Genomic DNA, 19,675 nt, shown 5'->3' with positions numbered 1-19,675 from the left:
GTGACATCTCTCTTTGTTATGCTAGCATGAGAGAGGCATTTTTGGACCAAGGCTCCATTCTCTCCCAAATCGTGACATTCAGCACATCTGGTTTCCACAGGATGGAACTATCTCACACACTCCCCAAGTATATTGAAATGTTTGTTTGGGGATTACAAGATTTCAAGGAATGCTAACATCAGGTGACCACGTCGATCACCAGACTTTTCAGTCTGTGAATACTTATTATGGGGACTGTTGGAGAGTGTAGTGTACCAGATTAGACCAAGAAAACTTGCCTAGCTCAAGATCCAAGTTGAAAAGAACGTTGCCAGCATCCTGGAGAACACATTGTGCTGCACTGTGCAAAAGCTTCAGAATCGACTTAATGAATGTATCCGGCGAAAGGACGACACTTAAATAGTGCAGTTTTTAAAAAGCGAAGCATAATTAAATTTCACTCGTATAGCACACACATTTCGGCATCAGGTAAAGTTTTGAAGTTCCCTTCATTTTCTCTGATTATTTCAGATTTTCTCATTTCTCTGCACCCTTCTGTATTATTCTAAAGATTAATTGATGCTGTAATCATTTAGAGTTTTTTATATGCAAATACTTGACTCACATCACTTTGCAGGGCTCAGCATAATGGTACAGTCCTGCCAAAATTGCCATAAGAACATCGCTACTGAAATCGTTTAGCAAAAGTTGCTTTAAGGAACAAATACTAAATAGTTCGGAAACAGAAACCTAGTTACCACAAAATTCCCAGTCTTTTCAAATCAGTTGCATTAAATTCTTGGAGGAAAAAAAGTTGACTATTATTCCAGTAGGTAGGTCATAAGATTTGATTGATAATTTTGAACAACTGCCAATTTCCTCGTGTGAGTCACGTGATATGTCACAGAAAATGTTACAATTAGATACGAGTGCACCAATTGATCACATTGTGTTTCTTATCTGAATATTGAATTTTACACTGAAGAAAGTTTAAGACTCAGTACAGCTGAAAATTGTTTGTGATGTTGAACTCAATCGGCACGTTAAACTCTTCAATGCGACAAAGAAATACAATTTGGCATCGTTTTCTTTGTGCAGTATACAGTGAAAAATAAGCAAGCACTTTTGAATCTTGAAAGTCACCACCCTTCTGCATTAAAAAGGGAGAACTTTCATGCTTTGTTGTTTAAAGGGGTGTACAGTTTAATTGGACAATTACCTGTTCCAGCCAGCATCTGTACAATTATCTGAACTGGAAGTAGGTAGGCTACATACAGTTTGAGCCTCAGTTCTCACGATTCTGTCATTCCATCCAATATTTGTGGTGAAGAAGAGACAATGGGTAACAGAAGAGAGAGTTGCAACTTGTGTGATTGCAGATGAATTGCTTCAGTTCTTTCCTAAATGCAGGTCAAAACTTTTAATGATGGCCCAAGTTGAGGTTTAGAAGACAGGCAACAAAAAGACTATACAGAGAGAGTGGACTTAGAAGTTATTGAACATTGGAGTATGAATATTTTGCTACAACTGATAAGGTTATGAGAAATAATTTCAGTCTTGGCAGAAGTGGGGTCTCCTCTAATTTATTAAAAATATGAGGAAACTACTGTGTGTCTCTGGAGAACTGCTGGAATTTTTATGAAGTTTCTTAGGAATTTAGATGCTGAGATGGGTGCAGCAGGAAGGAATATCATTCTTATGACCGACAGATGTCCTGCACAACCAAACATAATGCCATTTCTCAGGAATGTTGATGTGTATCTTCCTGCTAACTGTACAAAACAGCTGAAGCCTCTAGACCTGGGCATAATTCATCCTGTGGAAAATAAATAAAGAATGGCTGTTGTGCAGCGGTCAACTTCATTCCTCAAAAGAAAGGATGTCATGAAAACGAATGTTTTATAGGTTATGCAAATGTTTGCTGCTGCCTAAAATGCTGTAACCAAATGGACTGTGTTGAATCCTGCAGACTGTGGGTCAGTATCAGTGTCTGTAGAAGGAAATGATGATTTCTCTGAATGCTGCCGTAAATATTGCAGCAAGTGTGACGTATCAGGACTACGTTGTGATGATAATAGCCTGTCATTGCAGCAAGTGTGACATATCAGGACTACGTTGTGATGATAATAGCCTGTCTTTTCCACATCAGTTAAATGTGCTTAAATAGAGAACCAAGCAGAGTTGTGGGAGGGAGGAGGGAAGACCCTGTTGATGGATGAGGATTCAGCTGGATTAAGTTTTTCTGCAGCTGAGAAACGGTGTTCCCTCATTTAGTGTGGACGAGCTGGTTCTACCCAGTGTCAGCCATCTAATGCAATAACTTTTCTCAATATGTTATGCTGGCAGCAAAAAGTAAAGTACACTTCTTTTCTTTTTATTTAAGAAATAAAGGATAATATTTAAGGATTTCCCTTTTTATGTAATTGTGTTTCTGTACCAGTAGCTGAATATAACAGCTTTTGAATACAGCAATTTCTTTTTGATTCTTGATGCTGTCTTTCAACTGAGATGCCAATTGGTGTTTTTGCCTGAGGCTTTGGAATAAATACGTATTAAGTTAATGAAAGTATGTGGCATGTATACAAATTATAAATTGAACTGCTGCTGTATTTTTCTGTTTGTATCTGTAGGCCAATCTCAGGAACTACTGTGGAGATTGTGATACAATTTTCACTAATAGATAAACTAATGCATGAGGAAGGTTTTTGTTGTTGTTGTTGTGGTGGTGGTGGTGGTGGTGGTGGTGGTGGTGTCTTCAGTTCTCAGACTGGTTTGATGCAGCTCTCCATGCTACTCTATCCTGTGCAAGCTTCATCATCTTCCAGTACGTACTGCAGCTTACATCCTTCTGAATCTGCTTAGTGTATTCATCTCTTGGTCTCCCTCTACGATTTTTACCCTCCACGCTGCCCTCCAGTACTAAATTGGTGATCCCTTGATGCCTCACAACATGTCCTAGCAACCAATCCCTTCTTCTACTCAAGTTGTGCCACAAACTACTCTTCTCCCCAATCCTATTCAGTACCACCTCATTAGTTATATGATCTACCCATCTAATCTTCAGCATTCTTCTGTAGCACCACATTTCGAAATCTTCTATTCTCTTCTTGTCCAAACTATTTATCGTCCATGTTTTGCTTCCGTACATGGCTGTACTCCATACAAATACTGACACTTAAATCTATACTCGATGTTAACAAATTTCTCCTCTTCAGAAACGCTTTCCTTACCATTGCCAGTCTACATTTTGTATCCTCTCTACTTCGACCATCATCAGTTATTTTGCTCTTCAAATAGCAAAACTCCTTTACTACTTTAAGCATCTCATTTCCTGATCTAACTCCCTCAGCATCACCCGACTTAATTCAACTACATTCCATTATCCTCATTTTGCTTTTGTTGATGTTCATCTTATATCCTCCTTTCAAGACACTGTCCATTTCGTTCAACTGCTCTTCCAAGTCCTTTGCTGTCTCTGTCAGAATTACAATGTCATCGGCGAACTGTAAAGTTTTTATTTCTTCTCCATGGATTTTAATACCTTCACTGCTTGCTCAATATACAGATTGAATAACATTGGGGAGAGGCTACAACCCTGTCTCACTCCCTTCCCAACCACTGCTTCCCTTTCATGTCCCTCGACTCTTACACCTGCCATCTGGTTTCTGTACAAATTGTAAATAGCCTTTTGCTCCCTGTATTTTACCCCTGCCACCTTCAGAGTTTGAAAGAGAGTATTCCAGTCAACATTGTCAAAAACTTTCTCTAAGTCTACAAATGCTAGAAACATAGTTTTGCCTTTCCTTAATCTAGCTTCTAAGATAAGTCGTAGGGTCTGTATTGCCTCACGTGTTCCAACATTTCTGCGGAATCCAAACTGATCTTCACCTAGGTCGACTTCTACCAGTTTTTCCATTTGTCTGTAAAGAATTCGCGTTAGTATTTTGCAGCCGTGACTTATTAAACTGACAGTTCGGCAGTTTTCACATCTGTCAACGCCTGCTTTCTTTGGGATTGGAATTATTATATTCTTCTTGAAGTCTGAGGGTATTTCGCGTGTGTCATACATTTTGATCACCAGATGGTAGAGTTTTGTCATGACTGGCTCTCCCAAGGCTGTCAGTAGTTCTAATGGAGTGTTGTCTACTCCAGGGGCCTTGTTTCGACTCAGGTCTTTCAGTGCTCTGTCAAACCCTTCATACAGTATCATATCTCCCATTTCATCTTCATGTACCTCCTCTTCCATTTCCATAATATTGTCTACAAGAACATCGCCCCTGTATAGACCCTCTATATATTCCTTCCACCTTTCTGCTTTCCCTTCTTTGCTTAGAACTGGGTTGCCATCTGAGCTCTTGATATTCATACAAGTGGTTCTCTTCTCTCCAAAGGTCTCTTTAATTTTCCTGTAGGCAGTATCTATCTTACCCCCTAGTGAGATAAGCCTCTACATCCTTACATTTGTGCTCTAGCCATCCCTGCTTAGCTATTTTGCACTTCCCGTCGATCTCATTTTTGAGACGTTTGTATTCCTTTTTGCCTGCTTCATTTGTTGCATTTTTGTATTTTCTCCTTTCATCAATTAAATTCAGCATCTTTTCTGTTACCCAAGGATTTCTACTCGCTCTCGTCTTTTTACCTACTTGATGGCGCCGATAGGAAAGTGTAGTGACACTTCTCTCTCGTTAAAAAGGCAAAAAATGAACAGTTCTTCGTGTAGAGAATGTAAAAAGCGTGTGATGAAGGGTATTCTGTGTATCAAATGCAACTTCTGGTTACACGAAAAGTGCGCGAAAGTAAATCTAAAGTTCGTCAGCGATGATTTTCCGTGGACATGTCACGGTTGTTTACGTGACGAAACGGCCGATCTTGTAAGTGCAGTTGATACAAAAAACGAAATTATAAAGTTACTACGAAGTGACATTGAGGCATTAAAAACCGAACTTTCAACCATCAAGAAAGAAAACGATACATTAATACAAGAAAAGAAGTCCTGTGTGTGTAAAAGCCATCAAACGGAAAAGCAAGAAGATCGCGAAAATACGAATGACCGATCGTACTTTAAAAACAACATTTCAAGTGTTCCCGTTGATGTCTCGGTAAACTCAGTAAGCCAAAAACCGGAAGATAAATATAAATGGAAGGTGGTGACATACAGCAAAAGGAAAAACAAGGCGACAGATACGCAACAAAAGGAAAATGACTTTTTAATAATTGGCGATTCGCTGCTGAAGAATATCGCTGTCCCCAATTGCAAGATCGACGTACGACCTGGTATTAGAACGCATCAACTCGGTAAACATTTTAAAAATATGGTAAATGCAAGACAAGATACTACAGAACCAGATTCTGAAACCAGACATAACTATAATGGGGTGTTTATACATGTTGGGACGAATTCGTTAAGGAGCAGCAGTGAGGAGGAAATGGCAAGCGAAACAAGAAACATGATTCGTACTGCAAGAAATATGTATGCAGGATCTCATCTGATACTTAGCGGAATCATAAACAGAAGGTCGGTGAGTGAAAAATATATCGCCAAAATAAACTGTGCTCTTAAAGAACAATGTGATCGTCTTGGGGCAATTTTTATAGACCCAAACAAATTCCTATGTAAAAACTCACTAGCGAAGGATGGCTTGCATTTAAATAGACTGGGGTCTGTAACGTTCAGCAGAATGTTTGCAGATGTCTGCAAAATCATTAGATGCAAGGGAAACTAATATGGCCTGAAGGGGATGAAAAATCATACACTCCAGCTGGAAAAGAAAAATATAAGCACCATACAAAAAAAGACGATACTAAAGAATTTGCCCCAGAATACAGCTCACAACATGTAAACCAACAAAATAAAAATTACATAAAAGTACTTCATCAAAATATTCAATACTTTGGTAACAAAAAATTAGAAGCAGAAGTACTCCTGAGTGAAGTAAGACAGACATATTATGCATAAGTGAACATGGACTAACTGAAAGTAAAATACATAATGTGGCAGTAAAGGACTACAAACTAGCTAGTTACTTCTGCAGATCTAAATATAAGGGTGGTGGCGTTTGTATATATATTAAAACAGGTACTCTTTCAAAGAATGTAAACAGTGGAGCTGCTACATTTCCCATAGCTAGAGAAAAAGACTTTGAAGTTACTGGTATAGTGGCAGAGGATTTTAGAGTGTTTTGTGTGTACAGGTCACCATGTGGCAATATTAGCATCTTTCTAAAAAAAGTTGCTAGCTTATTGAGAATGAATATGAAGAGAAATCTTATTATATGTGGAGACTTCAACATTGACATGGGAAAAGACACAAAAATAAGACAGGATTTTGAAGAATTGTTAATACAGCATAACATGAAAGTGAAAATAACTGCACCAACAAGAGTGACTTCACAAAGTGAGACAATTATTGACAACATAATTACTAATATGTGTAACTATGAGTCACATGTAGTTCAGACAGAAATATCTGATCATCATGGACAACTAATCAGCTTTTGCAGAAGTAATGACACAGTATCAGAACCAAAACAAACAACCAAAGAAATTAGGATCATCAGTGAACAAAATATCAACATCTTTAGAACAATGTTAAGTAAGGAAACCTGGAATGAAATCCTACAGGCCCAGAGTGTAAATGAAAAATATGATGCATTTATTTCAACAATTAAGTACCATTTTAATGTAGCATTTCCCATAGTAAAGAGACAAGAAAGGCATCAAGATCAAACACAGTGGATTACGAGTGAAATACTAGAACAGCGAAGGAAGCTTCAGGATGTGAGACGGATGGGCGAAGCTGAAAACTATAAAATGTTAAAAAAGAAGTATAGAAAAACAATAAGAGAAGCGAAAGCAAGAGCAATTGACACCACTATAGCGAACTCAAAAAACAAGGCAAAGGCAGCTTGGAATGCAATCAATGCTGAAAGAAAGGAAAAAGATGGGTCAAGCAAAGAAGAAGGTATTAGGTCAATTAAAGTAGACAACACAGTGGTCACAGATGGTATGGAAATAGCAAACATACTGAATAATAACTATATCAGTGTAGTAGAAAACCTAAAATTGGAAATAAATAGTCAAAAACAGAAGGGTATTAAGGTACCAAAAAGATCATGCAGTACTATGTTCTTAAGACCAGTCAGGGAAGATGAATTGCGGAAAACTATACAGAAACTGAAGACCAAGAAATCAGCTGGTGATGATGAAATATCAAATCATGTAATAAAGCTGGTATGTGAGGAGATAATAACACCACTGCTGAACATAGCAAACTGTTCTTTCAGAGATGCAATTTTTCCAGAAAAACTGAAGATAACGAAGGTAGTGCCAGTGTACAAGAAAGGGTGTGAGGATGATCCCAACAACTACAGACCAGTTTCACTGATATCAGGTTTCTCAAAAATCCTAGAAATGCTTATGTATACCAGATTAGTTAACTATTTGGACAAACATAACATTCTCATGACCTCACAACATGGTTTCAGAAAGGGTAAATCTACAGAATCAGCAATTTTCAGTCTAACAGAATACATTTTACAGTCCTTAGATGAGAAAAAGGTTGTCTCTGCAATGTTTCTGGATCTTTCAAAGGCATTTGACACCATTGACCATGAAATGCTGATACAAAAATTAAGCAACTATGGCATTCGGGGGCAACCAGGTGAATGGATAAAATCATACTTGTGCAACCGCAAGCAGTATGTATCATTAGGAAACTCGTACCAATCAGAAACCAAATCCATCAAATATGGAGTGCCGCAGGGTTCGGTAATGGGGCCATTGTTATTTAATGTATTTGTTAATGATATAGGTGTTGAGGAGGAAGAAAAGAAAATATTGTATGCTGATGACATGACAATACTAAATAGTGACCAAAATATGGAACAGCTTGAGAGAAGAGCATACATATCTGCAAATGTCACAGCTCAATGGCTGTTGGAAAATGAACTGGTTATAAATCTAAAAAAGACTATGTATGCAGTGTTTAAAAACAAGGAAAAGGCTGTAGACATGGATTTAGAGGTTGACGGAACAAGGCTGGAAGAAGTAGAATCTGCTAGATTCTTAGGTATTCTTGTGGATAATGAACTGAAATGGAAAAAACATATTAATAATGTCTGTAAGAAACTGAGCTCTGTCATATTCTTAATGATGCAGCTATCACAGTATTCAGACAAGAACCTTCTGTGTACAGTGTATCATGGACTTTTCGAACCATACTTACAGTATGGAGTGACGATGTGGGGAAACTCAAACAAACAAGAGACAAAACGAGTGTTCACATTACAAAAAAAAGCAATTAGGACCATTTTAAGAAGAAAGACCTCTGAAACATGCAGAAACTGTTTCAAGAATTTAGGTATCTTAACTTTTTCATCATTATATATATACAAAACAATAATGTACATCACAAAAGGTAGTGAGGACTGGATTACAAATGCTAGTGTACACACCCACAATACAAGAAAGAAGAATGAAGTACGGAGCATACCCCACCGACTGGCAATGCTAGAAAAAGGACCCCAGTACTCTGGTATCAGACTACTAAGAAGTCTGCCCAAAACCCTGCAAGATAGTGTACTTCACAATGAATTTACAAAGAAACTTAGACTATCTCATTGAAAAAGAGTTTTACAGTGTTGCAGAATACTTATGCCATTAAATTTGTATATATTGTTACTCATTATCAGTGATGTAAAAATGTAAGCTAAAGGTGTAGAAAAATAATTGATAAAGAATTTTAATACTTTGACATGTCCTATATTACACGTACATTTACTGTACACGATGTAATCTTACAGGATCAAATAAAATTCAATTCAATTCAATTCAATCCTCTCCTCCATTCACTATTTCATACCTCAAAGCTACCCGTTCTTCTTCTACTGTATTTCTTTCCCCCATTCATTCCTGTCAAATGTTCCCTTATGCTCTCCCTGAAACTCTGTACAACCTCTGGTTCTTTCAGTTTATCCAGGTCCCATCTCCTTAAATTCCCACCTTTTTGCAGTTTCTTCAGTTTTAATCTACAGTTCATAACCAATAGATTGTGGTCAGAGTCCACATCTGCCCCTGGAAATGTCTTACGATTTAAAACCTGGTTCCTAAATCTCTGTCTTACCATTATATAATGTATCTGAAACCTGTCAGTATCTCCAGGCTTCTTCCATGTATACAACCTTCTTTTATGATTCTTGAACCAAGTGTTAGCTATGATTAAGTTGTGCTGTGTGCAAAATTCCACCAGGCGGCTTCCTCTTTCATTTCTTACCCCCAATCCATATTCACCTACTACGTTTCCTTCTCTTCCTTTTCCTGCTATCGAATTCCAGTCACCCATGACTAGAAAATTTTCGGCTCCCTTCACTAACTGAATAATTTCTTTCATCTCATCATACATTTCTTCAATTTCTTCATCATCTGCAGAGCTAGTTGGCATATAGACTTGTACTACTGTCATAGGTGTCATATAGACTTGTACTACTGTCATAGGTGTGGGCTTCGTGTCTGTCTTGGCCACAACAATGCATTCGCTGTGCTGTTTGTAGTAGCTTACCCGCATTCCTATTTTCCTATTCATTATTGAACCCACTCCTGCATTACCCCTATTTGATTTTGTATTTATAACCCTGTATTCACCTGACCAAAAGTCTTGTTCCTCCTGCCACCGAACTTCACTAATTCCCACTATATCCAGCTTTAACCTATCCATTTCCCTTTTTAAATTTTTTAACCTACCTTTCTGATTAAGGGATCTGACATTCCACGCTCCGATCCGTAGAACGCCAGTTTTCTTTCTCCTGATAACAATGTCCTCCTGAGTAGTCCCCACCTGGAGATCCGATTGGGGGACTATTTCACCTCCGGAATATTTTACCCGAGGGCATGCAGCTTTACTGTATGATTACATGATGACGGCGTCCTCTTGGGTAAAATATTCCGGAGGTAAAATAGTCCCCCATTCGGATCTCCGGGCGGGGACTACTCAAGAGGATGTCGTTATCAGGAGAAAGAAAACTGGCGTTCTACGGATCGGAGCGTGGAATGTCAGATCACTTAATCGGGCAGGTAGGTTAGAAAATTTAAAAAGGGAAATGGATAGGTTGAAGTTAGATATAGTGGGAATTAGTGAAGTTCGGTGGCAGGAGGAACAAGACTTCTGGTCAGGTGACTACAGGGTTATAAACACAAAATCAAATAGGGGTAATGCAGGAGTAGGTTTAATAATGAATAGGAAAATAGGAATGCGGGTAAGCTACTACAAACAGCATAGTGAACGCATTATTGTGGCCAAGATAGATACGAAGCCCACGCCTACTACAGTACTACAAGTTTATATGCCAACTAGCTCTGCAGATGACGAAGAAATTGAAGAAATGTATGATGAAATAAAAGAAATTATTCAGATTGTGAAGGGAGACGAAAATTTAATAGTCATGGGTGACTGGAATTCGAGTGTAGGAAAAGGGAGAGACGGAAACATAGTAGGTGAATATGGATTGGGGGACAGAAATGAAAGAGGAAGCCGCCTGGTCGAATTTTGCACAGAGCACAACATAATCATAACTAACACTTGGTTTAAGAATCATGAAAGAAGGTTGTATACATGGAAGAACCCTGGAGATACTAAAAGGTATCAGATAGATTATATAATGGTAAGACAGAGATTTAGGAACCAGGTTTTAAATTGTAAGACATTTCCAGGGGCAGATGTGGACTCTGACCACAATCTATTGGTTATGACCTGTAGATTAAAACTGAAGAAACTGCAAAAAGGTGGGAATTTAAGGAGATGGGACCTGGATAAACTAAAAGAACCAGAGGTTGTACAGAGATTCAGGGAGAGCATAAGGGAGCAATTGACAGGAATGGTGGAAATAGATACAGTAGAAGAAGAATGGGTAGCTTTGAGGGATGAAGTAGTGAAGGCAGCAGAGGATCAAGTAGGTAAAAAGACGAGGGCTTGTAGAAATCCTTGGGTAACAGAAGAAATATTGAATTTAATTGATGAAAGAAGAAAATATAAAAATGCAGTAAGTGAAACAGGCGAAAAGGAATACAAACGTCTCAAAAATGAGACCGACAGGAAGTGCAAAATGGCTAAGCAGGGATGGCTAGAGGACAAATGTAAGGATGTAGAGGCCTATCTCACTAGGGGTAAGATAGATACCGCCTACAGGAAAATTAAAGAGACCTTTGGAGATAAGAGAACCACTTGTATGAATATCAAGAGCTCAGATGGAAACCCAGTTCTAAGCAAAGAAGGGAAAGCAGAAAGGTGGAAGGAGTATATAGAGGGTCTATACAAGGGTGATGTACTTGAGGACAATATTATGGAAATGGAAGAGGATGTAGATGAAGATGAAATGGGAGATATGATACTGCGTGAAGAGTTTGACAGAGCACTGAGAGACCTGAGTCGAAACAAGGCCCCCGGAGTAGACAATATTCCATTGGAACTACTGACGGCCGTGGGAGAGCCAGTGCTGACAAAACTCTACCATCTGGTGAGCAAGATGTATGAAAGAGGCGAAATACCCTCAGACTTCAAGAAGAATATAATAATTCCAATCCCAAAGAAAGCAGGTGTTGACAGATGTGAAAATTACCGAACTATCAGCTTAATAAGTCACAGCTGCAAAATACTAACACGAATTCTTTACAGACGAATGGAAAAACTAGTAGAAGCCAACCTCGGGGAAGATCAGTTTGGATTCCGTAGAAACACTGGAACACGTGAGGCAATACTGACCTTACGACTTATCTTAGAAGAAAGATTAAGGAAAGGCAAACCTACGTTTCTAGCATTTGTGGACTTAGAGAAAGCTTTTGACAATGTTGACTGGAATACTCTCTTTCAAATTCTAAAGGTGGCAGGGGTAAAATACAGGGAGCGAAAGGCTATTTACAATTTGTACAGAAACCAGATGGCAGTTATAAGAGTCGAGGGACATGAAAGGGAAGCAGTGGTTGGGAAGGGAGTAAGACAGGGTTGTAGCCTCTCCCCGATGTTGTTCAATCTGTATATTGAGCAAGCAGTAAAGGAAACAAAAGAAAAATTCGGAGTAGGTATTAAAATTCATGGAGAAGAAATAAAAACTTTGAGGTTCGCCGATGACATTGTAATTCTGTCAGAGACAGCAAAGGACTTGGAAGAGCAGTTGAATGGAATGGACAGTGTCTTGAAAGGAGGATATAAGATGAACATCAACAAAAGCAAAACAAGGATAATGGAATGTAGTCTAATTAAGTCGGGTGATGCTGAGGGAATTAGATTAGGAAATGAGGCACTTAAAGTAGTAAAGGAGTTTTGCTATTTGGGGAGCAAAATAACTGATGATGGTCGAAGTAGAGAGGATATAAAATGTAGGCTGGCAATGGCAAGGAAAGCGTTTCTGAAGAAGAGAAATTTGTTAACATCCAGTATTGATTTAAGTGTCAGGAAGTCATTTCTGAAAGTATTCGTATGGAGTGTAGCCATGTATGGAAGTGAAACATGGACGATAAATAGTTTGGACAAGAAGAGAATAGAAGCTTTCAAAATGTGGTGCTACAGAAGAATGCTGAAGATTAGATGGGTAGATCACATAACTAATGAGGAAGTATTGAATAGGATTGGGGAGAAGAGAAGTTTGTGGCACAACCTGACCAGAAGAAGGGATCGGTTGGTAGGACATGTTCTGAGGCATCAAGGGATCACCAATTTAGTATTGGAGGGCAGCGTGGAGGGTAAAAATCGTAGGGGGAGACCAAGAGATGAATACACTAAGCAGATTCAGAAGGATGTAGGTTGCAGTAGGTACTGGGAGATGAAAAAGCTTGCACAGGATAGAGTAGCATGGAGAGCTGCATCAAACCAGTCTCAGGACTGAAGACCACAACAACAACAACAACAACAACAACAACATATTTTACCCAAGAGGACGCCATCATCATTTATCCATACAGTAAAGCTGCATGCCCTCGGGAAAAATTACGGCTGCAGTTTCCCCATGCTTTCAGCCTTTCGCAGTACCAGCACAGCAAGGCCGTTTTGGTTAGTGTTGCAAGGCCAGATCAGTCAATCATCCAGACTGTTGCCCCTGCAACTACTGAAAAGGCTGCTGTCCCTCTTCAGGAACCACACGTTTGTCTGGCCTCTCAACAGATACCCCTCCGTTGTGGTTGCACCTACGGTACGGCTATCTGTATCGCTGAGGCACGCAAGCCTCCCCACCAACGGCAAGGTCTATGGTTCGTGGGGGGGAAGGTTTTTGTTTGTAACATTATCACTAGACCTTGGACTTTTAGGTTCTAAAAATGTTAAATTAGGTACTAAGATAGGTTCTATCACTTACAAAAATGGGTTATAAAAAATAAAAGTAAATGACCAAAATCTGACATTTTATTGTGTAGAAAGATACATAGATTGACAAAAATCCACATTATATTATTGTCCATGTCCATAATTACAGTCACAGTGTATTACCAACACTTTCTCCAGATTTTCTGTAGAGAAGCTGTATCTCTTGTCTGTTAATAGCATCTTATATGCTGAGAATCTGCATTCAACGACAACAGATCTTACCGGGGCATATTTAAATGAGGGTATTAGGCAAAATGGGACTGCACACTCATGTTCTGTTGATTTACCTGATAGGATGTCAGCCATTGTGCAGAGAGTGGTCAGTCCTGGTTTTTTTTGTAGCACTGTCTGTAGTTTTTTATTAACTTTCATACCAATAGAATCTGGGACCAAGTTGATTTTTTTCTGTCACCTCTTCTATCAGTCTCAGTTGTGTGTGGACTGGTTTTCCTGAACACTCTAGAGCTTTAATAACAGGGACCAAAAATGCATAATGAGATTTTATGTATGCGGTGGTGTTGGAAATAGTTGGGTCCTTTAGAAGATCTTTAGCTGAAGTAATGTTCACTGCCTCCTCCCGCAATTTAAGAACAATGTTTTTAATGTCTTCCAAATGCTCGCTGTAATATTCCATGGCTTGTAGCCACATTCCCCAGCAAGTAAGTGTGGGTTCTGGTGAAAGTGGTACGTTGGGAAGTTCCTCTCAAAATAACTGGAGTCTTGTAGGTGGTTTAATAAAAAGCTTTTTGATGGTTGAAACTAGCTTATTTAAATGTGGAAATTCAAGATGTATCATCTCAGCTACACAATTCATGGCATGGGCAAGACATGTAATATGGAGCAAGGCTGGGTAAAATACTTTCAACAATTTAACAACAGCAGTCATGTATGTGGGTGCATCAGTGTAGTTTGCAAGTACTTTATCAAGTACTTTATTTTCATCTAGACTGTCATGGAAAAGTAATTTGAGAACTTCATTAACAATGTGAGCAACTGCTTCCTGGTTAATCATTTATAGCCCCTTGCTGCAGATCAGATGAGATACAGAGCGAGTGTCTGCACCTGACTCTTCAACAACCAAATTAACCACCTATTGACATTGTCTGTCAATTGTGTCATTGAGATCCACATGTATGAATTGTGCATATATCTTCCCTTTTCCTGCTCAATGTATTTTTATATAAAGTATCTAAATAGTTACTTCTCAGTGTGGATTCTGATGGAATGCCGCAGTGACAGTATTTCTCTAGAAAGCTTTCGAATTGGGCTTTTTTCATCTGCATTGAATGATATGTTTGCTCCAACAATGGCTCAACAAAGGTCAATGTGAAATTTGTTTTTGTTGCATTTAGTTTAGTTACAAACTTTGTGGCAAGTTTGATTTATTTTTTTAAATTTGCCCGGTGTTTAATCCCCGCAACATGCTGACTCAAATGCGACCTCTGTTCAGAACATCCATAAAAATGAAAAGAAATGAGAAAGACTTTGTGGAAGAATTTACATACAAGATCTACTTAGCAGAAGTAATGTACATTAAGGGTTTAGAAACAATATTTCTGCATTTGCATGTGTCTGGTCAAAGTTAACTCAGGAAAAACAGTGGCATCACTGTTCTCTGAGTGGACGTAGCAGATAAAAGATTAACATTTTACTTACATCTTTGTTGCACACATTGCAGCGAATAACTCTTTCATCTGTAGAGAAACCAGGAAATTCTTGTAACCAATGACGAATCAGATGATTTGGAACTGGCTATTTTCGGCATGCTTGACTCTCAAATATTTTATCGAAAATTGTAATTTTACAGTACCTAAAATACCTAATTTCATGTTAGAACCTGACTGTACCTTATTTTTAAAAATCCTACAATACCTAATTTCATGTTAGAACCTGACTATCTAATTTTTAAAAATCCAGTAGCTGTGAAATATTACACCACATCCAAGCAGCACGCTGACCGACTGAATGGTGCAGGTGTTTTCAATAGGCTGTTCTGACAGGGCGGGAAGGCACTGGAGGCATATCACAAACCTCCTCAGTGCCCTGCTGGCCCATTTGAAGGTTTACAGTGAGCAACAATGCTCTGTGGAGCAGGGTGGGCTGTTACAGCCTGGCGTATGCAGTCATCTGACTCACAATTGGCGTTCACGCATGCAAACAAACCAGTTGTCATTCAATTACTGTTTTCTAAGTAGCCGGTTTACCAGCAGAGTAGGTTTAGTCTTACAAATTTTATTTGACTGGATTTTTAAAAATTAGGTACAGTCAGGTTCTAACATGAAATTAGCTATTTTAGGTACTGTAAGATTACAATTTTCGATAAAATATTTGTCATTCTTAGCTGGGAAGACAATGAGAGAATGTTAGTCATAAAAGATTTCGTTTAATTGGATTTTTAAAGTCTAGATACAATAAGGTACTAACCTGAAATTAGGTGTTTTTAGGTGCTATAAAACCAGCGTTTTTGATCATAAATTGGCATAATTGGTGTATGTACAACTTTTATTGCCTTTATTTAATGAGGAACAAAATAAGTTTTTACCTAAAATCCGTTGTCTAATTATCACTATTCCAGACTGATCATATAGCCATAATACTTAGAGCTACCAGTGCGAAATCAGGTTGGTTCATCAGTTAATATGAAGGAATACCGAAAAGTAATGCCTCCAAATTTTTTACTCTGTTCTCAATATCGTTTGTAGTATTACATTTCATGCACACTACTAAGTCGAGTTTTCCCATTTTGTTGATGCAAATTGTGACCTTCTGCTGCTAGAACACTCTGAATTGTAGCATGTAATGTGCCTGTGTGTAATGTACCTCTGTCTGGTGGTGAGAAACAGCAGGCTGTACTACAGTTTTTAACTGCAGAGAATGAAGAATGAAAGGTGTGTACAGTGACAATGCCAGACCACACAGAGCACTGCAACAGTCCAAAGCATTGGGTTCACTATCATCAATCATCCTACATAGTACCGACTTTGCTCCATATTATTTCCAAAACTTAAAGAATGTCATCGAGGACTTCACTTTGATAATCATGAAGTGTTTGCAAACAGGGATGAGATTGTGGCTCTGTTAACAAAGTCAAACATTCTTCATTGACGGTATCAACAAACTGCTCTCTTGTCGAGATAAATGTTTTCATCGCCATCGTGACTATGTTGAGATATAAATATAACAATGAAACTAGTAAAAATGTAATGTAACTGATTAGATAAAAAAATCTACTCACCACACAGCAGCAGGAGAACACACATTTAAAAATGCTTTTACTTATGCAAGCTTTTGGAGCCAGTAGCTCACTTCTGGCAGAAAGGTGGAGGGGTAGGAAGAGGGTGAAGAGAGAAGAACTGGAGAGCTTCTCATCCCATCCAGTAAGTCTCCACTGACGTGGGGTTCTGGGTGACTTTTCCAAACTACCACTTTTCCTAAAGCTCACCAGTTCCTTCCCCTTCACCCTTCTGCTGGAAGGAGGAGCCACTGGCTCCAAAAGCTTGCGTAAGTAAAATATTTTATATATATATATATATATATATATGTGCATTCTCTTGCTGCTGCTTGGTGAGTAATTTTTTTTTTCATCCAATTACCTTATACTGAGATATAAATATGTAAACATGAAGAATAAAGATGTGGAATGTTAGTAAAACAAAGTCAGAGGCATTACTTTTCAGCATGCCCGTGTATACACACTGAAGAGCCAAAGAAACTGGTACACCTGCCTAATATTGTGTAGGGTCCCCGCAAATACGCAGAAGTGCATGGAGTTAACTAATGTCTGAAGCAGTGCTGGAGGGAATTGACACCATGTATCCTGCAGGGCTGTCCGTAAATCCAGATGGAGATCTCTTCTGAACAGCACATTGCAAGACATCCCAGATATGCTCAATAACATTGATGTTGGGGAGTTTGGTGGTCAGCAGAAGTGTTCAGACTTAGAAGAGTGTTCCTGGAGCCATTCTGCAGCAATTCTGGATGTGCGGGATGTTGCATTGTCCTGCTGGAATTGCCCAAGTCTGTCAGAATGCACAGTGGAGGCAGGTGATCAGACAGGATGCTTATGTACATGTCAGAGTCTTATGTAGAAGTATGAGGGGTCCCATATCAACCTACTGCACATGCTCCACACCATTACAGAGCCTCCACCAGATTGACCAGTCCCCTGCTGACATGCAGGATCCATGGATTCATAAGGTTGTCTCCAAACCCGTACACGTCCATCTGCTCGATAAAATTTGAAATGAGACTCGTCCAACCAGGCAACATGTTTCCAGTCATCAGCAGTCCAATGTCAGCATTGACGGCCCGGGTGAGGCATAAAGCTTTGTGTTGTGCAGTCAGGGTACGAGTGGGCCTACATCTCCAAAAGTCCATATTGATGATGTTTTGTTGAATGGTCTGCATGCTGAAACTTGCTGATGGCCCAGCATTGAAATCTGCAGCAATTTGTAAAGGATTCTATCCAGTCATTGGTCCTGTTCTTGGAGGATCTTTTTCCAACCGCAGCAGTGTTGGAGAGTTGATGTTTTACCAGATTTCTGATATTCACAGTACACTTGTGAAATGGTCATATGGGAAAATCTCCACTTCCTCGCTGCCTCGAAAATGCTGTGTCCCATTGCTCGTCCACCAACTGTAACACCACATTCAAACTCACTTAAATCTAGATAATCTGCAATTGTAGCAGCAGTAACTGATCTAACAACTGTACCAGACACTTGTCTTACATAGGCGTTGCTAACTGCAGTCCCATATTCTGCCTGTTTACATATCTCTGTATTTGAATACACATGTGTATAACAGTTATTTTGGTACTTCAGTGTAGATTAGGATTTGCTATTGTCAAGTTGTGTATGTTTATGGTCAAATAGACCTAACTATGTTGCTTCAAAACTTCGAAATTTTTATTATGTGGCACTTCATTACCATATTGGAGATAACTCGATATTTAAGGAAAAAATAATACAGTTTCCAGAGATTCATCGAAAAGGGGTTTTAAAGTGTCTGTCCAATTCTGCTAAAGCACCAAAAATTGGCAGGAGTATTGTTTATATAAAAAAAAGTCATTTGATAAACATAACGAAGTAGCAGAATGGGCGAAGAGGTCAATTGCTGTTTAGTTACACTAATGGCAATAAATAACTGGAAACAGGAATTACTGTGAAATACGTAGGAGTAACCGTCCAGGTTGACCTAAAATGAAATGACCACTTAAAACAAACTGTGGGAAAATATGTACCAAGTTAAAATTCATTGGGAGAATCATAATGAATGTAATATATCCATGGTGGAAGTAGCTTATCAAATATTTTTTCGACCAGTTTGTATCGCTCATCAGTTCGGGACCATACCAAGCTAGATAAATAAAGGAGAGAAAGAAAGAAGATCCAGCAAAGGGTGGTGCATTTCATCACAGGACTGTTTTGTTCGTGTGAGAAAATTTTGAAAATACTGCACAAATTCCAGTTTCAGATGCTACGAGAGAAGTTTTGTGTATCCTGGGGAGGAGCAATGACTTTGAATGTTGATCAGATGATGACTATGACTATGACTATGACTATGACAATGATGCTGATGCCTACATACTTTATGGGAGAAGATCGATGGATAACTGACACAAGATTACGGCGTGCATCCAAGGAAAGAGATTATTCAATACAGAGAGAAACAGGAGGATGACATCAGTTTATTTTGTTCAGTTCCATGTCTGAGGAAGATAGTGTTGTATGAAGAATATGACTCCTTCATGATAAATATCTTCGTGAAGGAAAAAGTATTTTACCTTTTAAGTGGACATTTGAAACAAGGACAAATGAGGAAGGAGAAATAATTTTACATAAGGCAAGATTAGTGGTCGAAGGATGTGTGAAAAGAAAAGCCGCTGATTATGAGGAAGTCTACTCACCACTTGTAAGGTACTCTTCAGTTCATTACCTGTTTGGCTTCAGATGCTAAGTACAGCCTAGATGTGGATATGATGGATGCAGTAAATATCCTTTTTTAGGGGGTGTTAACACTGAAATGTGTGTCACCACCAGAGATGTACTCAGAAAGTGTCCAGATACATTTCTTACGTAAGACTGTGTATGATTCGAAGTAAGCTAGCCAACAATCAAATCTGAAGTTGAATAATATACTGCTTGAAATAGGACTTAAAAGGCCAAGAGTTGATTCCCGTATACATTATTCTGCTGACAGATCAGTACTGTTGTTCCTGATAGTTTGGCTTGGTAATGTATTACTAAGGTCATTCAGCAAAGATTGAGACTGAAACTGAAAAAATCTTTTTTACCAAATAATCAATCAAAATCAAAATTTTCCCCTTAAATATAGTCACCAATAAGAGCA

At 38.7% G+C, this 19,675-nt stretch overlaps 1 protein-coding gene across 2 annotated transcripts in view; it reads left to right on the top strand.

The window, feature by feature from the left end:
- Nucleotides 1-19,675, top strand: part of LOC124787872 (ER membrane protein complex subunit 2-like) — a 79,650-nt gene that overhangs the window by 42,286 nt on the left and 17,689 nt on the right. The window lies entirely within an intron of this gene.

The sequence above is a fragment of the Schistocerca piceifrons genome, chromosome 1 (genome assembly GCF_021461385.2).
Source record: "Schistocerca piceifrons isolate TAMUIC-IGC-003096 chromosome 1, iqSchPice1.1, whole genome shotgun sequence".
In the NCBI taxonomy this organism is placed as follows: Eukaryota; Metazoa; Arthropoda; class Insecta; order Orthoptera; family Acrididae; genus Schistocerca; species Schistocerca piceifrons.
This window is presented reverse-complemented; position numbering and strand designations above follow the sequence as displayed.